Source organism: Pipistrellus kuhlii, unplaced genomic scaffold (assembly GCF_014108245.1).
Source record: "Pipistrellus kuhlii isolate mPipKuh1 unplaced genomic scaffold, mPipKuh1.p scaffold_m20_p_15, whole genome shotgun sequence".
NCBI lineage: Eukaryota > Metazoa > Chordata > Mammalia > Chiroptera > Vespertilionidae > Pipistrellus > Pipistrellus kuhlii.
This window is the reverse complement of record NW_023425460.1, coordinates 7,511,322-7,525,213: the sequence shown is the minus strand read 5'-3', so window position 1 is coordinate 7,525,213 and position 13,892 is coordinate 7,511,322. Positions and strand designations below refer to the sequence as shown.

General features: G+C 44.3%; 1 protein-coding gene across 10 annotated transcripts in view; it reads left to right on the top strand.

Annotated features, from left to right (window-relative positions):
• The first annotated feature begins 287 nt into the window (after positions 1-287).
• Positions 288-13,892, top strand: part of KAT6B (lysine acetyltransferase 6B) — a 173,464-nt gene continuing 159,859 nt past the window's right edge. For 3 of the 10 annotated variants that reach the window (XM_036438178.2, XM_036438176.2, XM_036438172.2), the window contains exons 1-2: positions 288-424; positions 11,353-11,423. The gene's annotated coding sequence lies outside the window, so the exon portion shown is untranslated. Of the gene's footprint in view, positions 425-1,245; positions 1,584-11,352; positions 11,424-13,892 lie in introns of those variants that run through there. The other 7 variants (XM_036438180.2, XM_045581701.1, XM_036438171.2 and 4 more) reach the window with 6 other exon arrangements.

Sequence of the window (13,892 nt, the reverse complement as noted above, 5' to 3'; positions counted from 1 at the left end):
GGCCGGGCGTCCCCATCCTCCCGCGGACACCGACATCCCTGCCCTCCCCCCGAGGGCGGCGAGCGGAGCCCCCCAGGGCGGAGGCAGGTACCCCCGGGGCGGGGACTGGGGCCGGGGCGGGCGGGGTCCGGGCTGCCCCCCGGCCGGGCCGGGCGGGCGGGCGGGCGAGCTGGCTGGCGGCGCGGGGGGAGCGGGGCTGGGCGGCGCTGCTGCCTCGGGCTCTGTGCGCTGCAGCCCGGAGCCGAGGAGGAGGAGGCGGAGGAGGAGAAGGAGGCGGCGGCGGCGGCGGGTCCCGGGCGGGGGGAGCGCGGCGCTGCGGACCCGGGCGGCTGGCAAAGGACGAGGCGGAGGCTGAGCAAGGCAGCGGGGAGACCCGGGCTGCAGCAACAAAGAGCAGCGAGCGACCGGCAGGGCTGCGGGCGAGGTTAGTGGGGGACCCGGGCGGCTGGAGGCAGCGGCGAACGGTACACGTGCTTGCAGACACGGGCGAGTGTGCAGCCGGGGGGTGGGTGCACGCCCGGCGGGGTAGGTGCTTGCCTGCTCCCCCTCGGCATGGGATGGGATGGGATGGGAAGGAGGCTTGCAGTGGCATCGTTCCGCCTGCACTCGGCCTGGGACTCGCAGGTGAGGGGGTGTGTGGGGGGTAAGGATGCGAGCCAGGGGGCGGGCGAGGAGTCGCCCGGGACGGGACGGGACGGGGTAGGGGTGGAGGAGGGGGCGGGATGGAACGCTCCGGGCGGCGCGCCCGCCCGTCCGCGCGCCCCGCCGCGGGGGTTGGCGACGGAGAACCTCGAATTTTAACTTCGCGTGCCCGCCCGCGCGCGCCCGCCCGCGCCCACCCCGAAATCCTGCGGCCGCCGCCAGCGATCAGCTCTCACACAAACTTTAGCTGCGGGGCTAGGGGGTTTGTGGGGCTGGGTGGGGGAGGGGAGAGGGAAAAAGGCCCCTCTGATTGGCGTCGCTTGCAGCCAATAAGGCCGAGCGCCCGGCCAGCGAGGGGACCCAATCCATTTCCAGAGGCGGAGGGGGCGGGGAGGGGGAAGTAGAGGTGGCGCGGCGTCTGGGGGAGAGAGGAAAGGGCTGGACCAATAGGTGCTCGGAAGAGGCGGGCCCAGAGGTCTGTCGATTGGTACTGGCAGTGAACCCTCCCCCGGGATGGCGCCGGAGTGGTGGGGGGGGGAGATGCTGGGTCGAGGGGTGTGTTTATGCGGAGCCGAGATGACCGGCAGGAACCTGCCCCAATGGGCTGCCGCGTGGTTAGTGTGTGGGTGACGGACAGGTCTGTGGGCCAACGAGGGGCCCTAGGCGTCCGCAGCCCTGACCAATGGGGCAGCGCCGGGGCGGGGCCGCGGCTCGGGTTTAATGAGACTTCATTGGGCTGTAATCAGTGTCATGTCGGATTCATGTCAACGACAACAACAGGGGGACACAAAATGGCGGCGGCTTAGCTCCTACCCCTGGCGGCGGCGGCAGCGGTGGCGGCGGCGGCGGCACCTCCTCCAGGCGGCGGCCGCGGCTTCTTTCTCGGGCAGCGCCGGCGCCCAAAGGCAGGCGCGGTGGCGGCGGCGGTGGCGCGCGGCCAGGTCTGTCACCCACCCCGCGCGCTCCCAGGGGGTGGAGACTGGGCGGGAGGGGGGCGGAAGGGGGACGGGGGCTTGTTAGGCCCCTCCCACAGGCCTCTGCGCGAGGGTCACCGCGGGGCCGCTTGGGGTCGGGCTGCCCCTGAGCGTGACGGTAGGGGGCGGGGAAACGGGAGGAAGGACAGTCCCCGCCCCTCAGCGGGGCCTCCAGGGTAAGGGGCGGGACTAGGGGCGCAGGGGCGGGGCCACCCGGGAGTGGGCGGGGCTAGGGCGGTCGGGAGGCGGGGGCTCGGAGGGGTTTTCAGGGTGGGCGGGACTTGGCGGGACGGGAGTGGTGGGGGGCGCTGGTGTCCGTGGAGGACTGGTGAGGACTGGCGAGGGCGTGGATGGGAGGGAGAATGAGGTGTGCACTCCGGTGCAGGAGAGAGAGAAGGAAGAGATGCAATATTGGGAGATGGGAAGGGGGACGGAGGGGGATGCCAGGGCAGGTGAAATGCTGCAGATGGGTGACATGCTGCAGGGGGGTGAGGTTGCAGTTATCCGGGGCAGAGTGGGTTTGGGTTTGGGTGTGGTGGATGTGGGGTAGAGTCGAGAAAGCAGTGCAGAGTAGATGTTGGATTGGGGGGTGTGTGGGAGTACTAGGGGAATGTGAAGAGCAGGCACAGTTGTGGGAATGGAAGTATGGGAATGACTAGGAAGGTTTGTTATAAGTTAGGGGGTCTATGAAGCAGTAAACATGGAAGGATGGTATGGATATGCTTGGGAGAGACTCAGAAAGATGGTAAGATGGTGACATAAATGTGAGGGGAGGATACTTAGAACTTGTAAAATAGACCTATGGCAGAAAAATCTCATGGGGGGTTCGGGAGGGTGGAAAGATAGGTGTGGGTGGGCTGGGCACTAGGGCTGGGGGTATGTGATTGAGTGGACCGCCTGAGGAGTTAGGATGGGGCAAAGAAAGGTGTTGGCTTGGGAGACAGGCGAGGCTGGATTTGAATGTGGGGTAGGAGAAGGAACAAGGTGTCTATCTAAGGAAGAAGGCTATGGGCAGGGTTCAAGGAGTTGTGGCAGACTAGGGACAAGGCAGAAGAGCGACCACAAATCTTCTATGAAGGCATTTGAACTCTGCAGTTGGGAGAGGGTGTTGGGACATGCTAAAGAAGCCAGTGAACCAAGTATGTTTGGGGTGGAGGTACCAGAAAATTCAAGGTAAAAAGTATATGAACACTTTTTCATATGGACAGGAGATCGAAGTATAGCATATAGGAATTAGTTATGGTGTGATAGAGTTCTGTGGTTCTAAAAAAAAAAATGGTGTGTGTGTGGTTTGTTTGTTTTTGATATGACTATGAGTAAAGTACATTCTACCGGTTTTACTTGTGTACCCTAGATTTTCTGGGATAGCCCTGAAATATTATAAAACACTCTATTATTTTGATATTCATAAATTCTTCACACATGTATCAAAGTGGATTGGGACAATCCTTTTATGTTTTTGTAAAGGGGAGATTGCATGTTTCCGTAAAGGATAAGATTCTTACCTGAGATCTATCTTACTTAGGGTTGGAAGTTGGGGAGGCAAAGTGATGGTTTAAAAAAGAAAAGAAAAAAATAGAAGCAGAAGGACGTTTTAATGTTAAAAGAGGAACTGAGGGGAATGACTGGCTGGTGGTAATGACAAATTTTGCCTACTAGCCATACCCAGGCCTCTGAGTAGCATGGGTGTTGTGTCATTGCTGTTATACCAAATGTTTCTCTCATGCACTACTTGTGAAGTTAAGGTGGGAACTGTCAGATATAATGCCTAACATGAAGGAAAGCAAAATAGGGTGAGGTAGTTGAGGAAGTTTGATCATTTTAATGTACTTCAGAAACTTTCATATATCAGTTAGAAGATTTAATTTAACTAACTGATCTGGTTTTGTTAAATGCCAGGATTCCTAACAGGCAACTTTTTAGTCTCTTAGTTCCCTGCAAAATACTTTCAGTTTTTCTATACATAGGTGCCTGTAGTTGCACAAAGTGAGAGAAAAGGAAATTGTCTTATGAAAGTAGGGGTGTGTGAGCTGTAGTGATCATTTCTCTGCTTGCAGAAAAAGAAATGATACATAGATGGGAGAAGTATGATTAAGGGCTATTTCTTCCCTATAATGCTTTTTAAAAATTTTTTATTTTATTTTTTAATCCTCACCTGAGGATATTTTTCCATTTATTTTTAGAGAGAGTAGGAGAGAGGGAAAGACAGAGAGAAATATCGATGTGAGAGATACACATCGATTGATTGCCTCCTGTCCGAGCCCTGACCAGGGCCCAGGCCGAGGAGGAGCCTGCAGCTGAGATATGTGTCCTTGACCAGAATCCAACCTGGGACCCTTTGGTTTCCAGGCTGACGCTCTATCCACTGAGCCAAACTGTCTAGAGTGCTTTCCTATAATGTTTTAATTCTCATTTCCAAAGCACCTTTGAGGACCTTTATGTATAGGACTCCCACAGTCCTCCACAACTTTTGTATTATCCTTTCCACCTTGCAAGATGTTTCTGGTCTGGGGAAATTGTGAACAAAGCTGGAAATGTGAACAAAGCTTTACCTACCCATCATCTGGTGCACATGTGTACATGTTTCTCTAAGGTGTACACCTAGGAATGGAATTGCTTGTTCGTAGGTGACCATTTATCATGCCATATGCCTGTTGTCCCACTGTAATCAGTAAAACACTCTTATTTCTCAGAAATGTCTGGATTTGGAAGATGAGTTGTACAGTCTTCCTAGTCATGGGGTTATGCTTGTCTTCAGCTTGACTAGGTGCCAGTCAAACTTTCCCAAAGTGTTATATCAGGTTACACTCCTTCCACAGATATATGAGAGTTCCCATTCCTCTCCAGCTCTATCTTGTTAGCTTTTCAAGTTAGCCAATCTGGTAAACTTTGCCTTTACCTGCTATTAATCAGGTTGAACAGCTTTTTGTTGGCTAGGTGGATTTCTTCATGTATAAGGTTCCTGTTCAAGTCTGTTCCCTATTTTTTTTATTTTTATTTTTTTAATATTTACTCTGGAATCAAAGTCTTTTCATGTGTATGTTGCAAAATGCTTTCTTCCATTCTGTGGTTTGCCTTTTCACTCTCTTTATGGTGTCTTTAAATGAACCAAAGTTCTTAATTTTAATGGAGTCAAATTTATTGGTCTTTTCTTTATGATTAGTGCTTTTTGTGTCTTGCTTTAACTCTTTTTCCTACCCTTAGGTCAAGTAGATATTCTATTTAGTATTATCTTCTAACAGCTTTGTTGACCTTAAAAGATGTGTGATTATAAGTAAAATACAATCTTCTTGATCCTATCCTCACCTTTATAAATCTGTTTTTATTTTTCCTCTCTTCTGTTTTCTGTCTTGACTTTTTACTTTTCTGCAACTATAACTAAGATCCAGGTGCTGACTTCTCCTGTCTCTTAGGAGAAAGTGGTCATATAGACAAGTTCAGCCAGATTCGATTTTACAGGTCTCTAGTTGACTGTATTGCCCTTTTTTTCCTTTTATGAGCTAGCATTTTAGTGTGTTCCTGCTATATGTCTGTCACTATCCTTGGTTCTTTCATATTTGTCATCTCAAGTATTCCTCTTTACAGTTCTACAAAAAAGAGACGAGAAAACTTGAGACTTACACTGATTAAATAACATGTCTAGTATCCCGTAGCGTAGGTAGCTAGCAAAGTGAGGACTTGATTCCTGAGCTCTCTAGATACATCCCATGATAGCACACCTTACTGAATAAGATTCCAGAAGCCTATTTGATAATATCTCAAAATGATGAGAATAACATTACTTTTAACATCATCCTAACTAAAGCATATAGGGACAGTTATTATGAAACTGGATAAAATTATTGACTTCTGCGTATAAAAAATAAAATTTAGAATAGGTAAAGTCAGAGTAGACAGTGGACCTTAAGGGGTCCTTGGATGGGCAATAGAGGTCTGAAAGCCCTTGAAATTGTATTCAAATGTATATATGTAGAAATATTCATTTAAAAAAAAATCTTTAATTTTTCTTGAGATTCTCAGAGGGGAACCCTAGTTATTTCCAGGCTATACTGGATATCCTGTTTGAAGATATCAAGTGATAAAGTTAAGTGGTCTGTGTTTTCAGGATAATCTTTTACAAATTTAGATGACAGATTTTTTTTTTTCTTGTCATTAAAATACGCTGAAGCTAATTTGTAATCAGGAAGAAATCTAGAGTTGAATAGAAAATTTTTAAAGTCCAAGAAGACACTCTAAATTTAGTTGATTATTTCTTAAGTGAAAGCGCTTACTTATATACATCATTACTAATCAGTGTATTTTGGCTCCGAAGGCCCGATGACTTCTAATGACTTTGCATCTTGTCTTTAAAATCCTGTTTTACAAGGGATCAGATTTCCTGAGAGGTTCTTTGCAGTGTGATTAAAGTTTAGAGACTGAAACTATTGAGCACTTAAATGCAGGGGTGACTGTGCAAACCTAATTCCTGGCTTCACCAGGAGATTTGGGACATGTCTCTACTAATTGATGGTGACGATGTTGAAACTAATCTTTGTGAGGGATTATGGAAGCCATAATAATTTATTGATGGTTCAGTTATTGTTTGTTGAAGCAGATTTACACAATTATAGTTTAATGACATAACAAGGATATTGTCAGCTAGGAGAGCATGGCATGAAAAATTAAACTTCTAATTAATTTAATATTAGTTGAAAAGATAATTTTCATGGTGATTTAGCCTCTTAGAGATCCTTGGAAAACATTATTAGCTTAAGAATTAAAATCTCTCTATGTTAATGAGTAGTGAGAAAGAATTTAGGAGTATTCTAAAAAGATGGGGAATTAAATATTCAATTAAACTAGCATGTATTGAGTACTTACTCTGGGCTTGCTGCCTAGTTAGATATATAAATATAAGTTGAACCAGATTGATGTCTGGAGAAATGAAATACTGGTTGCTTTTGTTTGTCCCTTCAATCATCCTTCCCTCCAACCTGTACTGGATGGATACTATTCCCAGAGTGACGCAAACATTTAACAGTGTGTGCGTGCATGTGTGATCTTTTAGAGAGAGAGTGGAGAAGAGAGGGAAAGACAGAGAAATATCGATGTGAGAGAAACACATCAATTAGTTGCCTTCTGAATGCACCCCAACCAGGGCCCAGGCTGGGGAGGAGCCTGCAACCAAAGTATGTGCCCTTGACCTGAATCGAACTTGGGACCCTTTGGTCCTCAGGCTGACGCTCTATCCACTGAGCCAAACTGGCTAGGGCTCCACTATCTCTTATAGGGTCACTATTCCTGCGGTGGCTTCCTATTACTTCATCTGTCATGTTGTCACAGCCAACTTTATCTCTTATTCCTCTTTAACATGTACCCTCTCCAGCCATGCACATGGCCTCGGTGTTGCTTTGTCTGACAGCTCATTCTCAGCTTCTATGCTTTCTAGATTACCTTCATTCATACACTGATGCATTTATTCATTCAACATATAGGAATTGAACCCCTCTTATGTTCAAGCTGTGGTCTTGGGAAATCCATGAATCCCATTATTGTGTTGTTAATCCTCACCAAAGGATATTTTTTCCATTGATTTTTAGAGTGAGTGGAGGGAAAGGTGGGAGAGAGAGAAACAGCAATGTCAGAGAGTCACACTGATTGGTTGTCTCCTGCACGTGCCCCAGTCAGGGCTGGGAAGAACCTGAAATCCAGGTATGCACTCTTGATGGATTTCAAACCTGAGACTCGTTGGTGTGCAAGCCAATACTTTAACCATTTGAGCACATCAGCCAGGCAGAATCCTGTTCTTCTTTTTAAAATCTCTTTGATTGGTTTCAGAGGGAGGGTTAGAAAAGTCAGTGATAAGAGAGAAAATCATTGATCAGCTGCCTCCTGCATGCTCCCCCAACACCCCCAACAGGGATTGAGCCTGTAACTCAGGTATGGGCTCTGACCCGGAATTGAACCTTAGGCTCCTGGTTCATGGCTTGGGAAGCTCAACCACTGAGCCGCCCCAGCCCAACTGAATCCTGTTCTTATGAATGTTATAATCTAGTAAGGTCAGCACACAAATAAACGTAATGCAAAATAGAAAATGAATGCCAAAATAGTAAGAAAGCAAAAAGTTTCCTGCTAGACAGAGAAGAGTATGGCTTCTAAGGATTTGAATTTGGGTGAAGAGACCAGGCAGTGGTCCAAGTTCTTCAAGGTCCAGTTAAGGCCATCCACCCAAGGTTGTTCTACCTGTTCTCACTGTGCAAGGTATAGTCACGGTTTTTTCCAGACTTATTTTCTTCTGCAATCAGGGGAAATCTTTCCTTTAAGCGAATCTTATATATGGAGCAGTTAAGGTGGAGGTGCTTTCTTTGGTGCAAGGGGTGGTGGCCCTGGTGTTTAACCCAGCGGGGGCAGGTGATATTCAAGGCGCTTTTCCACAAGAGATCCAGAGAGCCCAGTTTGAAAACCAGTGGAGGGAGGGGAAACGTTTTGGTTTTAGCATCTGAATTAAAATCTTTGATTTAGTGGTCTGAGGTCTTGACCAGGTCAGGTCTCAGTTTTCCTTTTGCTACCGTTCAGGGTTGTTTTAAGGTTTACAGATAATCTGGGTAACGTGCTTAGCCCACGGTGCTTGTCAAAAAATGGTTGGTATTATTATAGTTTAGTGCTTTGTTTCTTTCAAAAACATAATTTATTGAGGCAAAATTCATATAACATAAAACTAACCAGTTTAAAGTGAACATTTCAGTGACATTTAGTATATTTAGTGTTATGGGACCACCACCTCTAGTTGCAAAACATTTTCATCAATCCAAAATACCCCGCCCTGCTACAGGCCCCAGAATCTATGTTCTGTCTACGGATTTAGTTATTCTGAAGGTGTCATATATTAGAGAGAGAGGAAGCAGGGGGGCAGACATCAAGGTGATTGAGAAACATCAACTGCTTGCCTCCTGCACCTGCTCCAACCAGGATCGAACCCTCAACCTGGGTGTGTGTCCTGACCAGGAATGGAACTGGCAACCTTTTGATGCATGGGACAACACTTAACCAAGTTATACTGACCAGGGCCACAATATGTTTTTGAGATTCATCCACATTGTGCACTGTAGCATGCATTAATACCTCATTCCTTTTTTTTTTTTTTTTTTTTAAATTGACCTCAGAGAGGAGGGAGTGGGCGGAAAGAGAGGAAGAGAAACATGGGTTGGTTGCCTCTCCCATGCGCCCCGACTGGGGATCAAACCCATCACCTGGGTAAGTGTCCTGACCAGGAACAGAACCTGCCACCTTCTGCTATGTGGGATGACGCTCCAACCAACTGAGCCACACCAGCCAGGGCGTTCGTTCCTTTTTATGACTTATAATATTCCAGTGTAGGGATAGATACCACATTTTGTTGATCCATTTTTTGGTTGGTGGGCATGGAGCTGTTTTGGATTTTTGGCTATTGTGACTAGCGCTGTCAGGAATTTGTAGATGCTTTTTATTTGAGTACCTATTTTACTTTCTTTGGGGAATATACCTAGAAATGTAATTGTGGGGCCAGATGGTAATTTCATGTTTAACTTTTGAGGCACCACCAAAGAGGGCTTGATTACTTCTTGCCCCATAGCACCTACTGTAGGAGAACACCACCTCCTTTAAGCATTTGGTGGTGGTTCTCTGATTAGTATTTATAATCTGACCTCCCAATTCCTACGTTTTGGGCCTCAGGAAGTAACTTTAGGGAACATAGATGCCTCCAGGACTTGGAAGTTAACTAATATCACCATATGGCTGATGTTGGATGTTGTCAGACAGCAGATATTTGTTAACCGAGGACACTATTTTGAACAGCTCTGCCAAAAGTCTATTCTGGATGGTTATAGAAGAAAAGAAGTGAATGTCCCTTTCCTTAAGCAGTGTTATGTTCCGTTTCAGAAGATACTGCTAAGATTTGTGGGTCCTTGTTCAGTTACATAATTGGCCATGAAAAATTCCAGGAGCATATAAAAATGAGAGCTAAAAATAACCTAGCAAGTAAAACTTGAGATGACAAAAGAGTAAACTCTATTATTAATCTTTATTTTTTTCTACCACTGTTTTTGGCTCATCTATAATCTCATGACTCCAGTGTTATGACGTTGATTTTTGAAACAAAACACACAGCTTTAGTAAAAGCTTGGAGGAAGCTTCACATAATATTTATGATCCAGGGTATTTTGACTCCTCTTATGCTGACATGAATATTTCTGAACAGTGCTGATATTTATATGATGCTAATGAAGCCAAAAACTCAGTGTTGGATTAAGCATTTCTCTAGATCTGTTTACAATAGTTTGTAATGAGTGATGTGAAGTGTTTTATTATGATTGTATGATACAACCGTATAATTTACTGATACTATTTTGTAGTTAAAAATAAAGAGATTCAAAACCTCAGAAAGGAGAATAATTTAATTTGATGTAGCACGAGTCTCCAAAATTAATTTGAAATGACTCAGTCCCTTTTTGGTAGCCTACTATCAAAAGTGCAACTTTCAAGTTTTTATAGAAAAAAAAAAGAAAAGAGAATAATGATTTTTAGGGTTGCACTGATAGTGCCTATAAAACAAATCCTAGTACTCTGAAAAAGAGAAGTGGTATGGGTAATTCCAGATCAGGAGGACAAAAAGCATTTATTGTATTTGGCTTTTGAATGAATTATGCATTTTCTTTGCTATGGATTTGTCTTTCTAGTTAGATACTGCTTAGACTTAAATTGATTTTCAATCTGTTCTCTTAGGGTATACCAATTTACAGTGGGGCCAGTAGAATCAAACAAACCAGCCTAAAATTAAAAAAATTTCTAGTGGATAATATTCAAAGTGGATAATATTCATGTGTTTAGTCAAGAATTGGCTACAGATAAGAGACTTCTGATTTTGCTCCTGTCCTAGCTATGTGTGTGTTAAAAAAAACACACACACCGATTCTGCTTGTAGCAAAGAGTTGCTGAGTTACATCTGCTTCTGCCTAATTAACTGTTGGCTGGTGTCAGATGAGAGCTAATTTTGAGATTAAATTGAGGAGCCGGGTGTGTTTCTGTGGCTGGGGGAGGGGTGAGCGGGACCTAAGGTTGCTTGGCTGTTTGTATAAGATGCACTAAGTGTACTCACAGTGTTGTGTTAAACTTATTTTTTTACCTTTGAAGTAAAAATGATCAATACTGTCCTAAAATATGACCTGTGTAAACACATCCTCACCACCCTGGAAACTTGTACGTCCCTCTTAGGCACGGTTAATAGGCCTGATCTTGATACCAATCAGTACCAAGATGCCAGGGGGCCTTTGGGACAAATAGTGAAAATTGCCTGGGAAAGTTAACATTGACTATTAAACAATATTTGATTCTTTTTTATTTTTTTCCCCAGAGGGAAAAATATGTTATACCTGCCTGGCTGTTAGGATAATGGAATTTTTTCCCCCTTCCTTGATGAGATCATTCTCTATCATATACCTGATTTTTAACAATTTGGAGAACCGGTGTGACTTTAAAGAAGAGCAACATTTACCTTTTTAGTCACTTGCTTTGGGACTTCTTCCCTGTCCCGAATCCTCTCTTCTTAAATACCCTTTAGTGATGTGAAAGAGTTAATACATCACCAAAGGTGGTGTACTAATTAGCAAACTCACTGCAGCTGTGTGTATTGACTAGCGAAGGGAGTCTTAGCTGGTTGCTGAATCTAAGGGCTGTCCTCGTGCCCAAATTAACATTTACTTTTTTTTCTTTTTGGCAGATTTGCCTGAAGATCTGGACAATCTTCTTTTTTTGTCATGGACTATTAAAACCTTTGGAGTTCCAATTCTGGTATTTTCCCTTATTATATTTTTAAGATATACGATGTCAGTCTTACTGAAATGTGTTGGTAATAGATATGAATGATGTTTTTGATTGTGGGGTAAGGATTGTGGCAACAGCTTGCCACGAAGGCTATTTGTTAGCTATGAAATACGTTTTGTTTTAAAAATGTATGTTCATCTGCTTGTGCAGTCACCATGCCTGAAAGCAGCTTTGTAGTATTGGATGCTTCTCTGTGGTCTCTCTTCCTGCTTCCTGCATTTGTATTTTGTAGAATCAAATTAGATTCGTTGATTCATCTTGAATAAACGATGAAAGATGAAATAATTACTTGGACCCAGTAAACTGTCTTCTAATGAAATTTTGCCCTAAACCATTTTACTTTGGAAAGGTCAGCTTCCTGTTCTAAACTTTCTAACCCAGAATGATCCTTGTGTTCTGTCGTGAAAATGGTTGCACTGTGATTTCATTCTTACACACACCATGTTACAAGTCTTAACATTTTTGTCAGTGATTTATGTAATGACACAGAGGGACATGCTTATTAGGTTTGCAGATGACATGGATGACAGAATCAAGCAAAGCAGTCTTTAATAGGTTGGAAGATAGCCTCAAACCAACAAAATTAACTTGAACTGTAGTAAAATATAAATCTCAGCATTTAACTTTGCACAAAAAAGGGAATGGGGATTCAGCTTGACAGCATTTTTGGAAGGAGATTTGGGGTTTTTAGAGGGACTGCATGCTTAGCATAGCCAGCGAGTGGCAGGGCTGCTAAGAAAGTTCACGTAACCTTGGATTGCATGTATAATTGGACAGTGCCCAGACTGCCAGCGAAGAAGGAAGTTTTGGAAACCATGTGATATGTGGAGGTGGTCAGGCACTGGGATATGAATGGCCTAACGTGGGGCTGGAGGTAGAATGGGGTTTGATTGTAGTGTTTTTTTTTTTCAATGTTCAAATATCGGAAGGCCTGTCTTATTAAAGAATTAATAAGAATTTCTTGAGATTGTTTCAGGGAAACTAGGACTACTTGGTAGAAATTATGGGGAGGCAGATTTTGGCTCCTTTGAATAAGAAATACATTACACTTAGACCTGTTCAGTGGAGTGAGCTGCCTCAAAAAGTGACAAATTCTCAGCCTAGATGGTTTGGCTCAGTGGATAGAGTGTCGGCCTGTGGACTGAAGGGCCACAGGTTTGATTCCGGCCAAGGGCACATGCCTGGCTTGCAGGCTCGATCCCTAGTAGGGGGCATGCAGGAAGCAGCCGATCAATGATTCTCTCACACGAAAGATGTTTGTATCTTTCGCTCCTTCTCCCTTCCTCTCTGAAATCAATTAAAAAAAATTTTTTTTTTTTAAAGTGACATCTCAATTACTGGAAGTATTTTGAGACTTATGGCCCATGTGTTAAGAAATTAAATAAGGGACCTTTTACTGGTAACTAGAAGTTGTAATGGATGGCCTTTAAGGTTCCTTCAGCTACAAGTTTCTGAATCTGAAGGGGGGGGGGAATGGAGTGAACATACAGTTCACGGATTGCAAAGAGGACAGTCCTTTTTTTTTAACTCTTCACCTGAAGATATTTTTTTCCTACTGATTTTAGAGCGAGTGGAAGGGAGGAAGGAATGGGAGGAGAGAGAAACATCGATGTGAGAGAAACACATTGATGGATTGCTTCTCATGTGGCCCAACAAGGCAGGAGATTGAACCTGCATCCTAGGTACATGCCCTGGACCAGGAATCAAACCTGCAACCCTTAGATTCTTGGGCCAATGCTCCAACCACTTGGCCAAACTGGCCAGGGTGGGGACAGTCTTTTTTCAAGTATCTCTTTCAAGCTGACTAATTATAGATCAGTGGCACAACTGTTGTTAGCAATAGAATCTTTGAGAGCAAATGTTGTATTTTCCAGGATATCTGGCTAAAGTTTTGAGGAAATCATTAATTTCCTTTTTTTAAGTACGTACACTAAATCTTTTTAATTTTGTATTTTATGAGACATTTTTTCAGTGTGTAGACATCACATTTGGTGGAAGTGATGGCTGTGTTTTGAATATTAAGTAATGTATTCACTTAATTTTCTCAGTAATTCTGTGAGGGATATATTATTATTGCCTTAAAGATAAAGTACTACAACTTAAGTCATTTTCCCAGGGTTTCTCTGCTAGACATTGGTGTAGCTGGCACTTATACCATTGGCCTAATTGCAAGGCAGAACTAGCTAGAGCAGGCAGTTACGGCTCAGGTGAAGGTAGTGCTGGACTTAGATATTAGAATATGGCATTTGAGCCTGGAGTCTACCATTGACTATTATTACCTTGAGTGAGCTACATCTTCCCCTGAACCTCAGTTTACCCAAAGTTATCCTGGAGATTAAATGAAGTTATAGGTGAGCACAGTCTTAAACTTTAAACTATAAAAAGAGTTAAGATGTGGATATTATCAGTGCAGAAGTAAGACAGAGCCCAGATTTG